This window comes from Magnolia sinica, chromosome 8 (assembly GCF_029962835.1).
Source record: "Magnolia sinica isolate HGM2019 chromosome 8, MsV1, whole genome shotgun sequence".
NCBI classification, from domain to species: Eukaryota; Viridiplantae; Streptophyta; class Magnoliopsida; order Magnoliales; family Magnoliaceae; genus Magnolia; species Magnolia sinica.
Window position 1 is genome coordinate 61,975,702 of NC_080580.1, and position 8,464 is coordinate 61,984,165.

An 8,464-nucleotide genomic window follows, 5' to 3' on the forward strand; every position below is an offset into this window, starting at 1 on the left:
AGGGGCACTGGGAAAACAAGGAGGAGCGGTGAGGATAGGTGTTGTCTTCTCTGTGATAGCTCTTTGCCCATCTAACTCTGGCCTAGTTGAAACCTTCCTCTTCCTCAACTGAGGATGACCAGACATCTTTACAAAATTTAAAAAAAAGAAAAAGAAAAGTGAAGGTGCGATTAGAAGAGCTACAAACCAACGACAAAATAATCGAGCCGAAGGACTTACATAGAGTAAGGATGAACCTATGTAGAATATCGGCAGTGACCAACCTCCTATAGTCCCATTGCTCAACAGGTCGTGATTGGGTGACTGTGACCGTGACCTGTTAGAGAAGATTGGTCAAAAGGCTGGGCTATTGTTGAGTGTCAAATATTGCATATTTACCCATGTTTATATCTTGGTTTTATGAACATGATAATGCTTAATGGGTATATTTTATGCATGTTTGTATTGCAAGGTGAATCTAAGAGCTTAGATTGAAAAGAATGTTAAAAGCATGGATTTGATGCTCTAGAATTACCAAGGCAAGGGATGGATCTTAGGAGACCAAGATTGACTATTTCAAGACCCCAAGATTCAAGGAAACCAAGTGGAGAAGGAAGGAAGTCGAAAGTACAAAGTGTAGAAATTCACACTGTCCATGTCATCAACCATCGTTTGATGACATCGAAGCCAGTGTTCGATGACAGCGAATATGAGTCGATGACATCGCCAAATTATAAAAAATCAAGTCTAGTTGCTTGACAAATTGGATGCAATTCTCGATAACATCGAAGCCATGTTCAATTGCTCGAAGACCTGTTCGATGACATTAAAGGCAGTTCATTGACATCAAGATTTTTGAGGATCTTTGAAGCAACTCGCTGGAACACTCTGGACACATTCTTGATTGATTGAAGACATTTTAATGTCATCGAAAGACTATTCGATGACATCGAAGGTATGTTCGATGAAATAAGGAGTTACGCAGTATGAAAAGTGTTACGCGATGTGAAAAGGCACAACTTTCGGATTCATGTTATGTTAAATGACATCGAAAGCATTATGCAGAGTTACGCGGAGTGCATAAATTTAAGGCGGTTTTTTAAAATTAGACAGACAAAGATATAAATATGGGTTTTTCAAGGACTTCTAAGGATGAATTAGATTTTAAGAAGCAGAACCGAAGGGTGGAGTAGTCTTTCAAGAGTTTTTCTTCCTTATTTATTTTTAATACTTTCTTTTAGGGTTTTTGTAAGTGCTATGGTCTCATGCTCCTTTGATTGTCAAATTTTGTTGTGCCAAAACCTCTATTTGTGTCTTGTGTTTGTATGTTGATATATATATATATATATGTTCAAGACACGACATCACAATGCTTCAAGTCAAGTATGGTGATCGACTTCAAGAAATGCAAGGTCATGTATTTTGTCCTCTTCTGTAAGCATCAATGTTCAGAGCTACATCGATAAGAAGAGTATTTGTTCAAGACTCAAGTGCAACTCAAGATGAAGTTTAAATTCAAGATGTAGAAGATCTCAAGATCAAGCTACATCAAGTAGAGATCTCAAGCTTCATAAGGTTCAAAGGTCAACCTTCATCTGAAAGAATGAAGTTTCAATGTTCATACTTCATGTCCCAGGTATGAATGACCTTAGATTGACCTTAGGGTAGGTCATTTTGTATACATAATTCAAACTGAATCTTTTTATATGAATTTGGTCTGTTCTAAGACTAGTCCTGGACCTTGTTCGACTAGTCCTAGCACTGGTTTGACCAGTCCAAAAAAATTTCACGACCTGTCCTAAGTTGTTGCAATTTTTCAAAATCCTTTTAGTTATTCTACGAGCAATCCTGGAGACTGTTCGACCAGTCGTAGGAATGGTCACGACTCGTCCTTCGATCAGTCCTAGATCTACGACTTGAACTACAGCAACCAATCCTTATTTCCTACGACCAGTCCTGGGTCAGATACGACCGGTCGTAGGTGGTCTAAGACCAGTCGTAGAAATCTTAAGACTAGTCGTAAAATGATTTTTTAAGATCACACTCAAAAATTTAAAATGTCCTTGGTTCTACGACTTGTCGAAGGGTTCCCAAGACCAGTCATATACGAGATTTTTGCATCTATAAATTGAACACGAATTTCAGAGCTTCATAACTAAATTCAAGAAAATTTAAGGCTCCACTCTAAGATAAGTTTGTGTTCATTTTAAGCTACATTATGCATATTTAATATTCTCTTTTGTTAGCTTTTCTTATTTGATTTTGTTCTTATATTCCAATCTTATTTGAAAAGAGGAATTGTTTTATTTCGTCTTCTTGGAATCAAAATCAAAAGAGCTATGCCCAATTTGGTTTAATTTAAATCAATTAGAACCTAGAACCATTTTTAAAGCGAGTATTGGACATTGAACTTCTATATTCAAACTTCTACTCCGATTGCTTCTACCGGGCTGCTACAGAAGGAGAAATCTAGGTATTTTACATTTGTGTAAATCTTCTATTCTTTTTTGTTTTCTTTTGAGATTCACCAGAAAAATCTCATTGTGTTGGTTATCTAAAGAGAGCCAAAAAACTCAGATAGTGAGTTTTTGGATTGTGTAAGCCCAAGTTAAAAAGACACAATTGTGAAGGTTTTAGGTGAACCAGTGAAACCTATTTTGATAGTGAACGCTGATATCCCCTGTGTGAGGATATTAGGAGTGGAGTAGCTATGTGGCTATTGTTGAACAGTTGGTGTACACACAGGTGAACCACTATAATTCTTTGTGTCTTGTGGTTTGAAAGATTATTTAATTTCTATATATTTTATCATTTAGATTTGTGGGATTTATGTGTGGATGTGAATGTTGTAATATTTACCTTTCAAGCATTGTGGGAATGTTGTAATAGTTTAGAATTTATTTCATGCTATTTCATTTTCTGTTTGAGTTTTTGATATTCAATTTCTTCTAGAAAAAAGGTTGTCCTGTGATAAACCTTTGGTTTTTATGGTGTAAGGTTGTCCTTAGAACAACATTGGTATCAATCTCTTTATTTGAGTTTCCTTTACATTTTCATATTGTGATTTGTTTAAAGTGATATCATTCCTTTATTTAAATTTCACTATTAAAAATTTTATTTGGCATAGTCCTATTCACCCCCCCTCTAGGACATTGCTAGGTCATTTCAGTTTTAGATTCAATCATGTCTATGGTTGGCTAAACCTCTTAGCTAGGGCTAAGAGGTGAAGCATGTAGCATGTTGGGATGATTTTCTTTCTTTGATTGTTATTTTTGTTGAACCTCATTGATTTCTAGTTTGATATTAAAGGAATATTTTTAGTTTTTTTATGATTTATTGTGACTCAAATTATAATAAATGGTGTGATAGCTTTGGATATCTTCTTTTCCTGTTTTAAGATTGTGAGATTGGTAAATCTTGTTGTTCACCATCGTCTCTTAGACATGGTAAGGTGATGCAATCCCTTCCAATCATCACAATACTCCTTCATTATGGACAAGATCAATGAAAAGTTCAGAGATTTGATTTAAATGCTTCATCTTCCAATTTGATAGGATAAGGCTCTAATTTTAACTGTATTCCTTGAATCAAGTAAGATAACATCCTGATAGCTGCAAGTGTATCCTTGGCACCCTAGTTCTCACCTTTCAATTGATAGTTTTAATCAACACCATTCATAATTACTCTCTTATATTCCACATTTAGATTTAGATCTTATTCTACTTCTACTTCTAGTCACTTTTAGAATGTGTACAAGTTTAGTCCCTGTGGATTCGACCTCGATCTCACCAAATTATTACTGCATTGCGACCCTACACTTGGGGTTGTGAACAAGTTTTTGGTGTCATTGCCTGGGACTATGGCTGCGTTTTTCTGAGTTGATATTAGAATTAGGTTAAGATTAGTATTTATTTTTCTGCTATGTTTTTAGGCTAGGATTTTTTCTGAAATTATTTTTAGAAACTAACATTGTTTTCTATTTGTAGGATCCTAAAATAGCAACTCTTATTCTATAATTCCGTTCCAACCCTCTCTCTTACCATTTTTAGATCTCTTATTTATTTTAGTTTTTCTAGTTTTCTTTTAGGTTTAGTTATTTAGTTACTTAAGGGCTGAGAGTGTTTCATGCCCAAGTGGGTTCATGACAACACCCTTCGTCTCTTGAGTGAAGGAGGATTAGTTGAAGGGTTACCTATCCATCACCGGATTAGACACCACTTGAGATCCACTGAGTCAGTAGAAGTGATGGTTGTACATCAACGTTAACACCTAGTTGAGGAAGCCCGGGATGAGAATGAGGTGCATCATGCACCCCCGCCTCGTACTCTACAAGATTATTTACAACCGGCGGTGGTGAGTACACCTTCCTACATGATATTCTTATTGAATGTAGGAACTGTGGATCTTAAATTGTGGGTAATTTAAATCCTTCCTAAATTTTATGGACTAGAATCTAAAAGTCCATACTTATATATGAAAGAGTTTAATGAGATAATATCTACATTACACTTCCCAAATATGTCTGAGGACACGATAAGACTGAAATTATTTCCTTTCTCTTTGAAAGAAAAGGCTAAGTTGTGGTTACATTCCTTAAGACCACGGTCCATTGGCACATGGGCTGAGATGACAAGGGAGTTCCTTAAAAAGTTCTTCCCATATCACAAAACAAATACCTTAAGGAAATGAATTATGAATTTTGCGCTAAAAGAGGATGAGACCTTCTTCCAATGTTGGGAGCGATTTAAGGATCTCATAAATTCATGTCCACAACATGACTACAAAACATGGAGGATAACAAGCTTTTTCTATGAGGGATTGACCTCATCCATATGCCAATTTGTGGAATGATGTGTAATGGGGAATTCATAAACAAGGAAGCTGATGATACATGAGATTATTTTAATTAACTTGCTGAAAACGCACGATCTTGGGATGCCTCCTCAAGAACTACCACTTCTAAGCCTACTCAATTAAAGGAAAAGGGGAGGAATTTATGTTTTAAAAGAGGAAGATGATATAAATGCAAAATTGGCCAAACTCACAAGAAAATTCGAGGCCATTGAATGTAAGAAGGCAGAACCCAAAAAGGCCGCAGAAGTTGTTTGTGGTATTTGTGCTTATAACATATATACAACTCAGAATTGTCAAACAATTCTTGCTTTTTAAGAGATATTGAATGAGAAATCAAATGTCGTAAATAACTACCAAAGACCTTTCAGTGGACCCACCTCAAATACATATAACTCAAGTTGGAGGAACCATCTAAATTTTAGTTGGAGGAATGGACAAACTGCTACTCCTCAAGGGATTCTTTACCAATTTGTGAATTAAAGGAAACCTCAAGAGGATCCAGTCTTAAAACATATTCAAAATCAAGAGCTTTTTAACTAGTGTATGCTACAAGCTTTTCAAGACCTTACAAAGGCCATACAAGGGCTTGAGACAAAAAAATTCAATTGGGGAGAAAGGGATCCTTCCAGCCCAACCTCTTCCCAATCCAAAACCACAATATAAAATAAGTAACCGAAGCTCTTCAAATGAAATGGTGCAGGATAAGTCATTACCACTCTTAGGAGTGGGAAGATTATTGACAAAACTATTCCGGCAAGGGCTGAAAAGCCTAAGGACCCAAAAGAAGCTGAGAATGAAAGACCTAGCAATGCTTCACATGGGTTAGAACCGGAACCTCAAAATAAGATGATTACGCCATTCCCTCAACAGTTAATTGCACCAAAACCTCTATCCAATTATCAAGATATTCTAGAGGTGCCAAAGGTTAACATCCATTTACCAGATATTGTTAAACAAATCGCTTCCTATGCCAAATTTCTGAAAGATCTTCGCACTACCAAAAGACAGAAAAACATTCAAAAGAAATTTTTTCTGACATAAAAGGTGAGCATCATCCTCAAGCAAGATATGCAATAAAAATATAAAGATCCTGGTAGCCCAACTATCACCTGTATAATTGGGAATCACCAAATTGAGCATGCACTTCTTGACTTGGGGGCGAGTGTAAATCTGATCCCTTACTCAGTTTACAAACAATTGGGTCTAGGTAAATTAAAACTCATCTAAACCACATTACAACTTGTTGATCGCTCGGTTCGTGTATCGAGAGGGATGATTGAGATGTGTTAGTCAAGGTTGATAAATTCTATTATCCAGTAGACTTTATTATCTTGGATACTCAACCCATCATAGATATAAGCACTTAAATTCTCATCATTCTTGGCCATTCATTCATTGCTACATCAAATGCAATCATTAATTGTAGGAATGGATTTATGAATTTATCTTTCAGAAATATGACATTAGAGCTCAATATCTTTTTCAACATAAGCAAATAGTCAGAGGATGTTGATGATATCCACGACATTAACTTGATAGATTCTTTCATGGAAGATAGAGCACTTTTGACTTTATACTCTGACCCTCTAGAGACGTATTTGGTCCACTCCCCTGATTTAGATGATGATATGATTAGGGAGATCAATGCCATACTTGATGCTATGTCGGTACTTGAAGTTAACCGGTGGAGGCCACAATTTGAAAAATTGCCCCAAATTGATGCTACGCCGGAACTTGAAGCTTAAACTAAAACTTTTGCCTACTAATCTTAAATATGTCTATTTAGGTCAAGATGAGACATACCCAATGATGATCTCTTCCCACCTTGAGAAATAATAAGAGAGTGTGCTTATTTCCACTCTCATTGAGTATAAAGGAGCTCTTGGATGGTCAATTGCGAACCTCAAGTGAATTGACTCTTTGATTTGTACTTACTGCATTCATCTTGAGGATATGTGAAAACCTCCCGACAACCATAATGTCGATTAAATCCAAACGTGAAGGATGCATTTAAGGCTAAGGTACTTAAATTATTGGATGTGTGTCCTATATCCGATAGTCAATGGGTAAGTCCAACTCAAGTAGTTCAAAGAAGTCTGGAATCACCATCATAGCCAATGCCGAGAATGAACTAGTTCCAACTAGAGTTACTACTGGTTGGAGAATGTGCATTGACTATAAAAAATTGAATATCATCACAAGGAAGGACCACTTTCCTTTGCACTTCATTGACCAAATTTTGAAAAGGCTACCTGGTCACTCTTACTACTGTTTCCTTGATGGGTAATCGGGCTATAATCAAATAGAGATAGCCCTTGAAGATCAAGAAAAGACAATATTCACATGTCCCTTTGATACCTTTACTTACCGAAGGATGTCATTCGAATTATTTAATGTAACCCCCACCTTTCAGCGATGCATGTTAAGCATATTTTCTGACATGGTAGGGAAATATTTAGAAGTCTTCATGGATGACTTCTCTGTATTTGGACCATCCTTCAGCAAATGTCTGGAAAATCTTTAAAATGTGTTAAAGTGATTTGAAGAAAAAAATTTAGTGTAAATTAGGAGAAATTCTATTTCATGGTTCACAAGAGAATTGTTCTTAGACATATAATTTCGTACAAGGGAATTGAGGTAGACAAGGCAAAAATTGATTTTATCTCTAACCTACCTCTACATAAGAGCATACGTGACGTGTGATCCTTCTTAAGACACGCCAGATTTTTTAGACAATTCATAAAAGACTTTAGCCATCTCTCTCGTCCTTTATGCAATCTACTTGAAAAGGATGCACCATATGAGTGGACTGAGAAATGTCAAGAAGCTTTCACTAAGCTTAAGGACATATTGACAATCGCACCTATCATGTAGCCACTCGATTGGAGCATCCCTTTGAGATCATGTGCGATGCATCCGACTATGCTATTAGGGCAGTGTTAGGCTAGAGAAAAGAGAAGAAGCCTATGTGATTTATTATGCAAGTAGAACTCTAATTTCTGCCCAAGTGAACTACTTTACTACGAAGAAGGAACTCTTAGTCGTAGTGTTCACTTTGGACAAATTTAGGTCCTACATGATCGGATCTAAGATCATTATTTATACTGACATGCGGTGCTAAAGTACCTTCTTTATAAGAATGATGCTAAGCCTCGCTTGATAAGATGGATCCTTCTACTCCAAGAGTTCGACATATAAATACGAAACAAAAAGGAAGTAGAGAATGTAATAGCTGACCATCTCTCTAGGCTTAATCTCCATGATTCCCTTGAGCCGACACCGATAAACGACATGTTCCCTGACGAACAATTGTTTAAACTCTCCCAATTGCCTTAGTTTGCTAACATTGCAAATAGAAAGCTTAGAGGGTGGTGTAAGTGAGTACGATGCATGTGCCAAGCATATAGATATCAAAGTAAGTGAAAATAATGGCAATCTATAAATCATACAATATCAGAGTAATGCAAAAATATGCTGGTAAGTCCATAAATACCATCAGGATCATCTAGCCAATATAAATGTAAAAACATAGCAACCCAAAATACCATATGTCGCGGATGTAGTATGCGGTGCGAATGAAATGACCAAGCTGGAGTGTGAAGTCGAGATGATAGTACGTAGTATCGCAGGC

The 8,464-nt window shown here is 36.4% G+C and overlaps 1 non-coding gene across 1 annotated transcript; it reads right to left on the bottom strand.

Annotated features, from left to right (window-relative positions):
• Positions 1-4,653: 4,653 nt before the first annotated feature.
• LOC131254550 (small nucleolar RNA R71) lies at positions 4,654-4,760 on the bottom strand. The gene has a single exon (XR_009175668.1). It is a non-coding gene; the product is annotated as a small nucleolar RNA R71 (small nucleolar RNA).
• Positions 4,761-8,464: the final 3,704 nt, after the last annotated feature.